Source organism: Saimiri boliviensis, chromosome 11 (assembly GCF_048565385.1).
Source record: "Saimiri boliviensis isolate mSaiBol1 chromosome 11, mSaiBol1.pri, whole genome shotgun sequence".
Taxonomy (NCBI): Eukaryota; Metazoa; Chordata; class Mammalia; order Primates; family Cebidae; genus Saimiri; species Saimiri boliviensis.
The window spans coordinates 815561-830466 of record NC_133459.1 but is presented as its reverse complement, the minus strand read 5'-3'; the positions used below and the strand labels follow the sequence as shown (position 1 = coordinate 830466).

At 55.0% G+C, this 14906-nt stretch overlaps 1 protein-coding gene across 3 annotated transcripts in view; it reads left to right on the top strand.

Annotated features, from left to right (window-relative positions):
* The first annotated feature begins 482 nt into the window (after positions 1-482).
* The window catches only part of SLC35E2B (solute carrier family 35 member E2B), a 33269-nt gene continuing 18845 nt past the window's right edge, over positions 483-14906 (top strand). The window contains exons 1-4 of one of the 3 annotated variants that reach the window (XM_074379934.1): positions 483-747; positions 2064-2479; positions 11438-11579; positions 12263-12568. The gene's annotated coding sequence lies outside the window, so the exon portion shown is untranslated. The other 2 variants (XM_010350347.3, XM_010350346.3) reach the window with 2 other exon arrangements.

Sequence of the window (14906 nt, the reverse complement as noted above, 5' to 3'; positions counted from 1 at the left end):
GCTGGGTGGAGCGTGGCCACTTCCGCCAGGAGACGCCCTTGAGTCTTCCAAGTTAAGCCTACCCGATGGGTTTCCTATTCCTGGAACCCAGACCTGGGCGGCAAACCCTCCGAGGCCGCTGTCTCCATAGAGTGTCCCATCCCGCCCTGAAGTGCCAGCGGTGGAACGGCCCGGGCGGAACCAACGGACGGGCCGCGGGGGTGGGCTGAGCGCGTCATGCCCCCCCCCGTCCCTCAGCAATGGAAAGGCCCGGGCGGTGCCAACGGGGGCCGCGGGGGAACACTAAAAATCTCGCCGTGTTCTCCCTCTCATTTGCCTTCAGTGGAACGGCCCGGACGGAACCAAAGGACGGGCCGCGGGGGTGCCCCCCCGTCCGTCTGCAATGGAAAGGCCCGGGCGGTACCAACGGGCGGCCGCGGGGGAACACTAAAAATCTCGCCGTGTTCTCCCCCTCATTTACCTTCAGTGGAACGGCCCGCGCGGAACCAACGCGCAGCCGCGGGGACGTTGTGGGCTGGGGCGCTTTTCCGCGGCCACGCCCGGGGGGCGGCGAGGAGCCGGGTGACGGGTTGTACGCGTCACTTCCGGCCCCGCGGGCGCCCCGTGAAGCCCACCTGGGTCCGCCAGGCCTGTGCTCGGAGCTGCCTCCGCCGCGCGCCTCTCGGGCCCCGCCCGCCGGCGTCTCTTTGTTGCGAAGGCGCGGAGGCCGAGCGCCATGCCCGCAGCGGAGACCGCGTCCGGCTGTCGGTGGGTGCTGCGTGCTGCGAGCTCGGTGCTGCGTGCCGGGTGCTCGGTGCAGAGTGCGCGGGCGCCCGGGGTTCCCCGGCCCAGATTCGCTCCTGGGGGTCCTCTCCTGTGGCCGGCGGTTTGCGCGGAAAACGCTGCGGAAACGCGGGTGTCCCTGGATTCGTACCCCTCAGCTTCCGCCCGGGAGCCGGTGGCGTTTCGCAAACGCGTTTGCACATTTTCCCGTCCGAGGGTCCGCGGCGACCCTCACGCCCTGAAGCCCGGGAACGCTGTGCGGCCCGTCCACAGAAAAGAAAGAAAAAGACACCAAAACTCCTGAGAGCCGAGGCCCCGCTTGGTGGCTTCTTATTTTTTTAGTTTTTTTTATTTTTATTTTTTTAGTGGAGTGCAACCTACTTAACCCAGGAAGCCTACAAATCCCACTTTAAGGCCAAACGAGACTGTTTTAATAAGTGTCGGCCGGGCGCGGTGGCTCACGCCTATAGTCCCCGCACTTTGGGAGGCCGAGGCAGACGATCACAAGGTCAGGAGTTCGAGACCAGCCTGACCAACATGGTGAAACCCAGTCTCTACCAAAAATACAAAACTTAGCCAGGCGTGGTGGCGCGCGCCTGTCATCTCGGCTACTCAGGAGGCTGAGGCAGGAGAATTGCTTGATCCTGGGAGGCGGAGATTGTACTAGTGCCCTCCAACCGGGGAGACAGAGCAAGACTCCATCTCAGAAAAAAAAGAAAAGGGGTTGCTGAGAGAGGAATAGGAAGGCTTTCCACTCCACTCACGTGTTTTCAGTGTAGCAAGTCAGAACATGGAGGGGAAATAAAATGAGCGGATTTGGGAGTCCAGGCTGGCTTAGTCTACATCTATCACAGATGTTTCCTGGTGAAATGTGTAGGGTGCAGCGGGGTACCTGGCTGGGGCGCAGGGCATCCCTCCGCTGGCGCCTTTGGTGCTAGGTGCTTGTGTGGTCTCCAGCTTCTGGGTTTTGGAAGTGGCATCTGCCCCGCAGCCTGAGCTGCTGCCAGGTGGTTTCCTCGGGATGACCTCCCCCGGGGAGGTTTGAGTTCTGGGCATGGTTTGGAGATTTGGGACACATTTTGCCTGAAATGCCCTTCTGGCTGTTTGAAGCCACCTGGACTTCCTGACTGGGGCTCGGATTCTTAACCTCTGGTACAGGGGCCTGGGCAGGGGAGATCTGCACAGTTGGACGGGGTGGAAAGTGAGCTTGGTCAGTAACCTAGCGCTGAAATTGCCGTGGTGGGACTGGCAGCTCCCGCGGCTTTATCTCATGTTAAATTGAGGTTTTCTTTTCCTTTTAGTCCCAGAGCTCCACCTGGAGACCGGCACCCAGACAGTGGAAGGGAAAGATGTCACGTCTGAGACGAGGTTGAGAAAGGCTGGGGCACCTGTCCTGGGTGCTCTCTCCTACTCCCTGGCGAGCTTGCTGTGATGAAAGCCCCTGCCAGGCTGTGGCCATTCTGTGGAGAAGCTCACCTGGCCGGAAACTGGGGGGATTTCCACCTACAGCCAGCACGGAACTCAGCCTTGCATGCCAGCCCGTGTGAGTGAGCCCAGAGGCAGAGCCCAGCCCCAGCCAAGCCTCCAGATGAGGCCACAGCCCTGGTCCATGCTATGACTGCAGCTTCAAGAGGGACCGTAAACCCAAGCTACTTGGCTAAGCTTCCCCCAGATTCCTCTCACTGGAGCCAAGATCAAAAGCACTTGTTTTGACCTGGTAAGTGTTGTTTTGAGCTGGGGTGACTGTTACAGGTCAGTAGAGAAGGAACATGCACCTTCCTCCTTTTTTTTTTTTTTTTTTGAAACAGTGTCTCCCTCTTGTCGCCCAGGCTGGATGGAGTGCAGTGGCGAGATCTCAGCTCACTGCAACCTCTGCATCCTGGGTTCAAGAGATTCTCCTGCCTCAGCCTCCCAAGTGGCTGGGATTACAGGAGCCCACTACCACACCTGGCTAATTTTTTGCATTTTTTTTTTTTTTTTTTTTTGAGACGGAGTTTCGCTCTTGTTACCCAGGCTGGAGTGCAATGGCACGATCTCGGCTCACCGCAACCTCCGCCTCCTGGGTTCAGGCAATTCTCCTGCCTCAGCCTCCTGAGTGGCTGGGATTACAGGCATGCGCCACCATGCCCAGCTAATTTTTTGCATTTTTAGTAGAGACGGGGTTTCACCATGTTGACCAGGATGGTCTCGATCTCTTGACCTCGTGATCCGCCCACCTCAGCCTCCCAAAGTGCTGGGATTACAGGCTTGAGCCACCGCACCCAGCTAATTTTTTGCATTTTTAAGGGGTTTTACCATGTTGGGCAGGCTGGTCTCAAACTCCCAACCTCAGGTGATCTGCCTAAATTCCAAAGTGCTGGGATTATAGGCGTGCTTTTTTTTTTTTCTTTTTTTGAGGCAGTCTTTCTCTGTCACCCAGGCTGGAGTGCAGTGTTACAATCTCAGCTCACTGCAACCTCTGCCTCCAGGATTCAAGCAGTTCTCTGTCTCAGCCACCTGAGTAGCTGGGATTACAGGTACACACCACCACACTCAGCTAATTTTTATATTTTTAGTTGAGACAAGGTTTTTCCATGTTGGTTAGGCTGGTCTTGAACTCCTGACCTCAAGTGATCCACCCACCTTGGCCTCCAAAGGTGCTGGGATTACAGGTGTGAGCCACTGCGCCCGGCCGACTTTGTGGTATACTTTGGTGAAACAAAATTCTTCATTTAGCAAATTTAGTCATTCTGACCTTTTTTTTTTTAATGGGTCATGCTTTTGGGGTCTGGTTGGAGATATTCTGGTCCTCCCCTAAAAAGGGTCGGGAAGACATTCTCTTACATATTTTCCTGATCATAGGGTTTTACACATACGAGTTTCACATATGAGCAGGCTGCCGGGGTTCAAATCTTGGCACTGCTGCTATGAAGCCGCATCTTTACTTTGTTCGTCTCGCATGGGCGATGACCTCGCCGTTCCCAATGGGCTGTTTTGGGGACTCACTGCTGTGCAGAGTGCTGAGGCCTCCTCCAGCGCCACAGTGAGGGCTGTGTCAGTGTTACTAATCATCATCGTCAACTGATACGGAATCAAAATCCAGTTTCTCTCTTCTGCGGCATGGTATCGTCGACTGAACACGCTTCCTTCGTCAACAATTCGTGGCACCGCCTGTGTGGGTCAGAATTGTGCGTGTGCTAGTCCTGTTTTTGTTTTTTGTTTTTTTTGTTGTTGTTGGTTTTTTTTTTGAAACGGAGTTTCACTCTTGTTACCCAGGCTGGAGTGCAATGGCGCGATCACGGCTCACCGCAACCTCCGCCTCCTGGGCTCAGGCAATTCTCCTGCCTCAGCCTCCTGAGTAGCTGGGATTACAGGCACGCGCCACCATGCCCAGCTAATTTTTTGTATTTTTAGTAGAGACGGGGTTTCACCATGTTGATCAGGATGGTCTCGATCTCTCGACCTCGTGATCCACCCGCCTCGGCCTCCCAAAGTGCTGGGATTACAGGCGTGAGCCACCGCGCCCGGCTCTGTTTTTGTTTTATTGAGACAGTCTTGCTCTGTCACTCAGGCGGGAGTGCAGTGGTGCAGTCTCGGCTCATTGAAGCCTCCGTCTCCCAAATTGAAGCGATTCTCCTGCCTTAGCCTCACAAGTTGCTGGCATACCAGCACCCGCCACAACGTGAAGCTGAGTTTTGTATTTAGTAGGGTTTTTCCATGTTGGCCAGGCTGGTCTTAAACTTTTGACCTCGGGTGATTCTCCCGCCTTAGCCTCCCAAAAAGTGCTGGGATTACAGGCGTGAGGCTACCGTGCGCGGCCTATGTATGTAGACCTGTTTCAAGGCCCTTATTCTTTTTTTCTTTTCTTCTTTTATTGAGACAGAGTTTCGCTCTTATTGCCCAGGATGGAGTGCAATGGCGTGATCTCAGCTCACCACAACCTCTGCCTCCTGGGTTAAAGCAGTTCTCCTTCCTCAGCCTCCTGAGTAGCTGGGATTACAGGCATTCGCCATCACGCCTGGCTAATTTTGTATCTTTAGTAGAGATGGGGTTTCTCCATGTTAGGCTGGTCTTGAACTCCTGACCTCATGACCTACCCGCCTCAGCCTCCCAGAGTGCTGGGATTACAGCTGTGAGCCACTGCGCCTGGCCTTAGAGGCCCTTATTTTTTTTTTATTTTTTATTTTTTTGAGATGGAGTTTCGCTCTTGTTACCCAGGCTGGAGAGCAATGGCGCGATCTTGGCTCACCGCAACCTCCGCCTCCTGGGTTCAGGCAATTCTCCTGCCTCAGCCTCCTGAGTAGCTGGGATTATAGGCATGTGCCACCATGCCCAGCTAATTTTTAGTATTTTTAGTAGAGACGGGGTTTCACCATGTTGACCAGGATGGTCGCGATCTCTCGACCTCGTGATCCACCCGCCTCGGCCTCCCAAAGTGCTGGGATTACAGGCTTGAGCTACCGCGCCCGGCCAGAGGCCCTTATTCTTTTCCATTTCTTTATTTGCCCATCCCTGCGTCAAGTTCTCAGACTGAAGTACAAGTCCTCAGGTCTTGGGAGGATGCTGCCGCTCCCTCCCCACGTCCCCGTCTCCTCTCAGGACGCGTCTGTCTTTTATCCTTCGTGTGCGCATAGTTTTCCCTCTGTAATTGATACATGCCTCATAGGGCTGGATCTGTCTTGAGACTCCCATAGCTGCTCTCTTAGCTTTGACTCAGTAGCTGTAGTGTCCATTGGTGACTCGGTTGTGATTATTAGGATTGTTGCGATGGTCGCCAGAGGGTGGCTTCTAATCCCGTCCCTCCTCTGATGAACTTCCCCTCCTTTGCCATTGGTTCCTCAGCGTGGCCCTGTGGGCTCTTGTTTTTGTAGGGGTTTGGATTGTTTACCGTGTCTTTTACTCTGCTTTTCCAAGTGCGTGAGCCTGCCCTCGGCCGGTGCCCAGTCCATTCCTGGAGCAGACTTGCTGGCCCAGCTGACGTGACGGGCTCACCTGGTATTGTTCCCACCCCAGCCCTAGAATCGTCCTTTCTCTAAGGAGCATGGTTGACTTTAGTGGAGAAAGAGATTTGTTGTTGTCATTTTTTGTTTTGTTTTATTTTTTAGACAGAGTCTCGCCCTTTGCCCAGGCTGGAGTGCAATGGCACAGTCTCGGCTCACTGCAACCTCCGCCTCCTGGGTTCAAGCGATTCTCATGTCTCACCGTCCTGAGTGGCCGGGATTACAGGTACCTTTTCACGACACCCAGGTAATTTTTGTGTTTTTAGTAGAGATGGGGTTTCGCCATGTTGCCCAGGCTAGTCTTGAACTCCTGAGCTCAGGTAATTCACCTGCCTTATCCTCCCAAAGTGCTGGGATTACAGGTGTGGGTCACTGCGCCCAGCCCCTTTAGTGGAGAATGACATTTAGAAACCAAGGTGAGGGCACTGTGGGCGCCGTCCAGCTGTCGCCGTCTCGGGGCAGATGTGTTAAAGCCCGTGCGCTCTGGCCCAGTAGCACCGTCACAGGCCAGCACCACAGGACCATCCCATCCCTCCTCCTTTCTTTTTTTTTTTTTTGAGACGGAGTTTCGCTCTTGTTACCCAGGCTGGAGTGCAATGGCACGATCTCGGCTCACCGCAACCTCCGCCTCCTGGGTTCAGGCAATTCTCCTGCCTCAGCCTCCTGAGTAGCTGGGATTACAGGCACGCGCCACCATGTCCAGCTAATGTTTTGTATTTTTAGTAGAGACGGGGTTTCACCATGTTGACCAGGATGGTCTCGATCTCTTGACCTCGTGATCCACCTGCCTCGGCCTCCCAAAGTGCTGGGATTACAGGCTTGAGCCACCGCGCCCGGCTCTTTTTTTTTTTTTTTTTTAGGAGAGAGAGTCTCTATTGCCCAGGCTGAAGTGTAGTGGCACGATCTTGGCTCACTGCAACCTCTGCCTCCTGGGTTCAAGTGCTGCTTTTGCTTCAGCCTCCCCAGTAGCTGTACTACAGATGCACACCATTGCACCTGGCTAGTTTTTGTATTTTTAGCAGGGATTGGGGTTCTCCATGTTGGCCCTGCTGGTCTTGAACTCCTGACCTCAGGTGATCCACCCACTTCAGCCTCCCAAAGTGCTGGGATGACAGACATGAGCCACCGCATCCAGCTGCTGCTTTTCATTTTTATGTTTTCACTGCAAGGTGGCTTTGAAGGGTTTCTTCCCTATTTGCATCTGTCTTTACTTGCAATATGAAATCTGGCTCCCGTCATCTACAAAATATGTATGTATTTGCTCAATCCGGAATTCCTAACCTATGACTCAGCAAAAAAATAAAAGGGAGGCCAGTCGTGGAAGCTCACACCTGTATCTCCAGAACTTTGGGAGTCCAGGAGTTCGAGACCAGCCTGACCAAGATGATGAAACCTCATCTCTACTAAAAATACAAAAATTAGCTGGGCGTGATGGCTCACGCCTGTAATCCCAGCTCTTTGGGAGGCTAAGGTAAGTGTATCATCACCGGAGGTTGGGAGTTTAAGACCAACCTAGCCAACATGACGAAACCCCGTCCTGACTAAAAATACGAAATGAGCTGCACATAGTGGCGCATGCCTGTAATTCCAGTTACTCAGGAGGCTGAGGCAGGAGAATCACTTGAACCCTGGAGACGGAGGCTGCATTGAGCTAAGATCAAGCCACTACAATCCTGAGCTCAGGTAATCCACGTAGCTCTAGCTGACAGAATGAGACTCCCTTTAAAAAAAAAACCAAAAGGGAAAAGCGTGCTTAGAGTTCAGTGTGTATCTGGAGCCCTTGTGTCTGGGGCTCCGTGTGTGTCTACAACTCCGTGTCTGTGTGTGGAGCCCCAGTGCGTCTGGAGCTCCTTGTGTGTGTATGGAGCCCATGTGTGTCTGGAGCCCTTGGTTCTGGTGGTCCAGGTGTGTGCAGCTGTGTGTGTGTGTGTGTCTGCAGCTCTGTGTGTCTCTGGAGCCCTTGTGCCTGAAGCTCTGTGTATGTGTGGATCCCTTGTGTCTAGGGCTCCGTGTGTGTTTCTGGAGCCCGGTGTCTCTGCAGAGAGCCCTTGAGTCTGAAGCTCTGTGTGTGTCTGGAGGACTTGTGTCTGGGGCTCCGTGTGTGTCTGGGGCTCTGTGTGTGTCTGGGGCTCCGTGTGTGTCTGGATCCCTTGTGTCTGGGGCTCCGTGTGTATCTGGATCCCTTGTGTCTGGGGCTCCATGTGTGTCTGGGGCTTCGTGTGTAACTGTAGCTCTGTATGTGTCTGGAGCTCCATGTGTGTCTGGGGCTCCATGTGTGACTGGGACGCCATGTGTGTCTGGATCCCTTGTGTCTGGGGCTCCGTCTGTGTCTGGATCCCTTGTGTCTGGGGCTCCGTGTATGTCTGGATCCCTTGTGTCTGGGGCTCCGTGTGTGTCTGGATCCCTTGCGTCTGGGGCTCCGTGTGTGTCTGGATCCCTTGTGTCTGGGGCTTCGTGCGTGTCTGGATCCCTTGTGTCTGGGGCTCCGTGTATGTCTGGATCCCTTGTGTCTGGGGCTTCGTGCGTGTCTGGATCCCTTGTGTCTGGGGCTCCATGTGTGTCTGGGGCTGTGTGTGTGTCTGGGGCTTCGTGTGTGTCTGGATCCCTTGTGTCTGGGGCTCCATGTGTCTCTGGGGCTCCGTGTATGTCTGGATCCCTTGTGTCTGGGGCTCCGTGTGTGTCTGGATCCCTTGCGTCTGGGGCTCCGTGTGTGTCTGGATCCCTTGTGTCTGGGGCTTCGTGCGTGTCTGGATCCCTTGTGTCTGGGGCTCCGTGTATGTCTGGATCCCTTGTGTCTGAGGCTTCGTGCGTGTCTGGATCCCTTGTGTCTGGGGCTCCATGTGTGTCTGGGGCTGTGTGTGTGTCTGGGGCTTCGTGTGTGTCTGGATCCCTTGTGTCTGGGGCTCCATGTGTCTCTGGGGCTCCGTGTGTGTCTGGATTCCTTGTGTCTGGGGCTCCGTGTGTGTCTGGATTCCGTGTGTCTTGGGCTCCGTGTGTGTCTGGGGCTCCGTGTGTGTCTGGATCCCTTGTGTCTGGGGCTCCGTGTGTGTCTGGAGCGCTTGTGTCTGGGGCTCCGTGTGTGTCTGGCGCTCTGTGTGTGTCTGGATCCCTTGTGTGTGGGGCTCCATGTGTGTCTGGAGCACTTGTGTCTGGGGCTCCGTGTGTGTCTGGGGCTCCGTGTGTGTCTGGGTCCCTTGTGTCTGGGGCTCCGTGTGTGTCTGGATCCCTTGTGTCTGGGGCTCCGTGTGTGTCTGGATCCCTTGTGTCTGGGGCTCCGTGTGTGTCTGGAGCACTTGTGTCTTGTCACCTGTGCACCCACGTTCAGCGTCCATGCACCTGAGTCTTCCAGGCTTGTTCTGCTGCTCCCCTCAGTGTGAGTGTGTTGTTCATTTGACCTGCGGTGTGGCCCATGCATTCCTGTTTGTGTTCCATTTCAGAGACCCTAGTTGATTTAATTATTGCAAGTGACATGCATTCATGGTTCCAGAAATCAGACCTGCAGCCGACTGCCTCAGTCCACTCCTGCCGAGCCCCTCCCCCCATCACTGAAGAGTCTCCTTATTCCTAGGTGTATCCTTCCGTGTTTCTTTTCTTTTTTTTTTTTTTTCTGAGGCAGGGTCTGGCTGTGTCACCCAGGCTGGAGTGCAGTGGTGAGTTCATGGCTCATTGCAGCCCCATCGTCTCAGACCCGAGCAGTCCTCCCCCTTCAGCTGGACCAGGGGTCCTGGGCACACCGCCACGCGCCACGCCCAGGCCTAATTTTTGTCTTTTTTTTTTTTTTTTTGGATAGATGAGGTTCTATCTTGTTACTCAGGCTGGTATCAAACTCTTGGGCTCAAGCAGTCCTCCTGCCTCGGCCTCCCAAATTGTTGGGACTACTAGCGTGAACCACCCCATCCGGCCAAAAAAAGTTCGGATTTTTTGTTTTGAGAAACCTTTTAGACTTACAGAAGAGCTTCGGAAGCTTACCCATAGGCCCTTCTCTCTGCTTTCCCTGATGCTAGGACCTCACAGAGCCTCGGCTCCACCCGCTGGCGTCACACGGCCCTGGCGATGATCCACAGGCAGCGTTCAGGGCCAGTCTGCTCCCACCCCTCTGTGGTGTGAGCCGCCCGGGGTCCCACGTGGCATCCAGCTGTCCTGCGCCTTGGGCTCTAGTCCTGGCTTTCATGGCCCGCATACTTTTGGATTTGCCTGGCGTCTTCTCACGATTCGATGTGCAGTTACACACTTGGGGCAAGAAAGGCTCAGTGGTGCTGGAGCTTCTCCAGCAGCAGGCCAGTGAGAGCAGGAAGTTGCTGTGTCTCCTGTCTGGTGACTTTGGCCCTGGCGAAGGCAGCGTCTGCCGGTGTCTCCACAGTGAAGTTACACCTTCCGCCTTCGTAATCAGCCAACATCTTGCGGGGCAGTCACTGGGGAGGACCCACAGCCATCCTCAAGTTTCACGGCAGGTCCTGTACCCTCTCTGGACGTATGTTTGGTTTTGTGCATGCCGCAGGGGCTGTTCCTGTCTGGTTTTGTCCACACCTGCGGGGCTGTTCTGCTGGTTTCATGACTTTTCTGTCTACTAGATGTGTTGCTTCTGCCTGAGAGCCTCTGCCCAGGGCTGGCGGCCTCCTGGGAGCTTCCAGGTCACTGCTCCTCCCCCACTGCCACCACCCAGACTGGTGACCTTTGATCTTCGGTCTTCATTATTGATATTCATCTGTAAACGTTCTCAGGCCTGACTTGTGGAAGTTTCTGCCCAGAGAGGACTTGTTTCCCTGTCTGCCCACAGCTGGGTCCCCTACGGGCCTCTGGATCTGCCTGGCCACCCCAGGCTGGGTGGCCCAGCCCCACCTCCAGCTCCCCTCTCTTCCTTTTGGGAGGGTGGTCCTGGGAGCCTCCCTACGTCTCTCACAGCTGCGCCGTCCAGGGTCCGGCTGGATTGAATTGGAGCTTCCGTGGAGCCGCCTGCCTGCCCTCCGCGAGGCAGGAGGCCCTGGTGAGGTTTTGCTTCTGCTGTCCTGTTAGTGATTTTCAAGGCCCACTTGGGTGCGGCTGGTCCCCACTTACTGTGGATGAGTTGTGATTTTCTGACTTTATCATGGTAGGAAAGCTGAATGTGTTCAGCAAAAACGCTGCCCTGAGCTCACAGCCGTCCTCTCTCTCTCTCTCTCTGATCTGAGCTCACAGCCGTCCTCTCTCTCTCTCTCTGATCTGAGCTCACAGCCGTCCTCTCTCTCTCCCTGAGCTCTGAGCTCACAGCCGTCCTCTCTCTCTCTCTCTCTGATCTGAGCTCACAGCCGTCCTCTCTCTCCCTGAGCTCTGAGCTCACAGTTGTCCTCTCTCTCACTTCCGGTGGGGTTGTCTGAATTCCACAAGCCGTTTGGCCTGCTTATAGCCAGACTGCGTTAGGTGGCTTCGCCCAAGTGTCACCGATGTGAGTGTCGGCACGCGAAGGTGGACAGGGCACATTAAGTGCCAGAGGACAGTGGGGGGCTGTCTGTGGAGACATCAGTGGCCTTGAAAACACGGTGCACTGGGGCAAGCGTCTCACGACGGCTGAGTGCCCACCCTGCTGCCCGTGGGTCTCCTGGGCCCTGCTCCGAATGTGAGTGGACAGCAAGCAATTCTCCCTCCTCGGCCTCCCAAAGTGGTGGGATTCTAGGTGTGGACCATGGCCCCTGACCAAATACAAATTTTTTTTTTTTAAGACGAGAGTCTTGCTCTGTCACCAGGCTGGAGTGCAGTGGAGTGATTTCGGCTCACTGAAACCTCTGCCTCCTGGGTTCAAGCGATTCTGCTGCCTCAGCCTCTCGAGTAGCTGGGACTACGGGCGCGCGCCACCACACTCAGGTAATTTTTGTATTTGTAGTAGAGACGGGGTGTCACCGTGTTGGCCAGGATGGTCACGAACTCTTGACTTCATAACCCACCTGCCTCCGCCTCTGCCTCCCGAAGTGCTGGGATTACAGGCGTGACCATCACACCCGGCCATTCACAGCACTTAGGTGGGATTCTTTTCCCCCACCCCGTGTAAAATATTGAGCTCTCAGAACAACTTAGGAAGGACCCTGGGCCTTCTCGTCTGGGTTCCGGCACCTGAAGGTGATACGGCTTTTCCCCTGGGGCCCATCCCCGAGATGAGGGATCCGGGTGCTCGAATGACCGCCTTTCACTCTCAAGCACTTTCAAATGTGTTTTTCTACATGAGATGACGTGCTTCCCGCACACCTGCCAGCACTTTTCCCCTGCTCCGGTGGGCTTGGGGTCCACCCTGTCCCTTCGTTTCTGTCGTAGCTTCAGCTCTGTGAATAAATTATATTTGTTTCTCTTGTTGACAGGCACGTAGGTCGTAATTCTTTCGGTGTTTGCTTTGTCTTGTTTTGCTACTAACAAAAAAATGCTGCATTGAACACCCACCTCTAAGAACGTTATGAGAAGCTGTGAAGAGACTTGGCCCAGCTCAGCCTCAGTGACGTGCTTTATTAATTTTCTTGTTTTTTGTTGCTCCCTGTCACCTGCATGACCTTTGAAAGGTCGCACCCAGTCAGGCACGGTGGCGGACGCCTGTCATCCCAGCACTGTGAGAGGCTGCGGAGGGCAGATCACAAGGTCAAGACTTCGAGACCAGCCTGGCCAACACGGCAAAACCCCGTCTCTACTAACAGTACAAACATTAGCCAGGCATGGTGGCGGGTGCCCATAATCCTAGCTACTCAGAAGGCTGAGGCAGGAGAATCGCTTGAATCTGGGAGGCAGAAGTTACAGTGAGCCGAGATCGCGTCACTGCACTCCAGCCTGGGCAGCAAGAGTGAGACTCCTTCTCAACAAAGAAGAGAAGAGTAAGTGGCTAGCATCAGGAACCACAGCCGCTGATGCAGGCATGGGTGTTTTTGTGGGAGGAAGAGGAGCTGTTGCCTCCTCCTGCGGCCCTAGAGCTGTGGGGACAGGGATGCTGCCGGCCAGGACGGTCCATGGTAGTAAAGTCCTGTGGGAGGGGAGGGAATAGAGGGACCGGACAGTCACCCAGACCGAGTCAAGTTGAGGCAGGGCCATGGGGACGTGGGTTGGTGTGACGGCCGGGGCTCAGCGCACGCGTCCCTGGACTGGGCAGTTCCACTCCTGCACGTAGACGTGAACGAGGGTGCTCCTAGTAGCCTAACCCACGTGCTTCTTGGCAGAATGGGTCCATCTGTCCGGCGGGGTGCTGGGCAGTGAGCCAACAGAGAACCTGCATCCCCGGGTAGCAGCGTGGACGGGCCTTTGTTTGCAATCAGATTCCTGTTTAGCCCTTTTTTTTTTTTTTTTTAACTTTTAAAAAATGTTTATAGGCAGGTTCTTGCTCTGTTGCCCAGTCTGGAGTTCAGTGGGACATAACAGGGCTCACTGCAGACTTGGCCCCCCTTGCTCAGCAGCCTCCACGCCAGCCTCCTAAGTAATTAGGACTACAGACACGCACCACCATGCCCAGCTACTTTTCAAATTTTTGTTTCTTTTTTTTTTTTGAGACAGAGTTTTGCTGTTGTCCAGGCTGGAGTGCAGTGGTGTTTTCTCGGATGACTGCAACCTCCGCCCCCAGGTTCAAGTGATTCTCCTGCCTCAGCCTCCCAAGTAGCTGGGATTATAGGCATGCACCACCACGCCTAGCGAATTTTGTATTTTTCATAGAGACAGGGCTTTTCCGTGTTAGTGAGTCTGGTCTCAAACTCCTGACCTCAGGTGATCCTCTTGCCTTGGCTTCCCAAAGTACAGGGATTACAGGCGTCAGCTACCACGCCAGACCCTTAAGCTCTTCTTTTTTTTTTTTTTTTTTTGAGACAGAGTCTTGTTGTGTCGCCCAGGCTGGAGTGCAGTGGCACAATATCAGCTCACTGCAACCTCTGCCTCCCAGGTTCAAGTGATTCTCCTGCCTTAGCCTCCCGAGTACCTGGGGTTACAAGTGCACGCTGCCACTCCTGGCTAGCGTTTTTTGTATCTTTAGTAGAGATGGTGTTTCACCATGTTGGCCAGGCTGGTCTTGAACTCCTGACCTTGTGATGTGCCCACCTCGGCCTCCCAGAGTGCTGGGATTCCAGGTGTGAGCCACTGCGCCCGGCCAGACCCTTAAGTTCTTGATGCACAGAGAACAGCAGCATTGGTGAAGCGCGATTTCTATGTTTTTGTGTCTCCACTAATTGTGAGCGAACATTGGGGTGGGGACTGGGCTGCTTGTGCGAGGCCTATGGGCTTCTTGGTGGGAGCACGTTGGCAGAGAGGGGACTGGGGCCCTCACTGCAGGAAGCAGTTTTGCCTGGAATGCTGTGAGTTTCTCAGATGGAAACTAAGTAGACAGACTGTTCTGGCAGAGAGCGGTGCTTGGCCAGCCACATGTGAGCTGGAAGACACTTGTGCTTGAACTCAAGGTCCACCTCCCCATCAGTGCGACATGACTGGCCTCGTCTGCCCACGCCCGAGCCCACGTGCTGCTGATCACTGATCCTGGGGGCAGTTTCTTGAGCGTCAGCTCCTTGCCACATGAGTGAATTTGCTTTGAGAAACTCACCGGTGGCCGCAGAGTCTATGTAGCAGGTGCTATGGCAGCTACCCCAGCTAGGGAGGCCCTGGTGCAGCGGCAGCCTTCCAGGTGGGAGGGAGAGGGCGAGCTGGTCTAGTGAGGTGAGGGGGTGTGAGATGGAGGCCTGCACCCTGGGCCCCACGGGATCAGCTCCTGCAGGGCAGCCTGAGGCCCGGGTGTTCCGGCCTTTTATTCTGCCGCCCTGCAGAGCCCTTTGTTCTTGGATTCTCACCTAAGCCAGGTGGCTGTTCCACCCGCAGCCAGGGCCCCTTGGGAAATGGGCACAAAGTCTCCTACCTCCCTGGCTCAGGGCCTGGCCTGTCCTAGCTCCAGGGAGGCTTTGCTCCCAGCTCCTTGTCACCCCACGCTAGGCAGTGGGCGTGTGCTGCTGAAAAGGAGAAAGGAAATGGTGTCTTTGTGGAGATCTGGTACCGTAATTGGCCAGAGGAGTGGAGGAGCCCTTTGTCACTCTGGGACTATGGGAACTGGAGGAGGGGACAGCCTCATCCCCACTGATGTCTGCGGTGCCCTGGAGGCAGCTATCCTGGTGCACCGAGGGGTCAGGGCACACGTGGGTGGCTTGGGAGCGTCTGGGTGGCACTGAGCAGGTGGTGTGATTGGCAGAC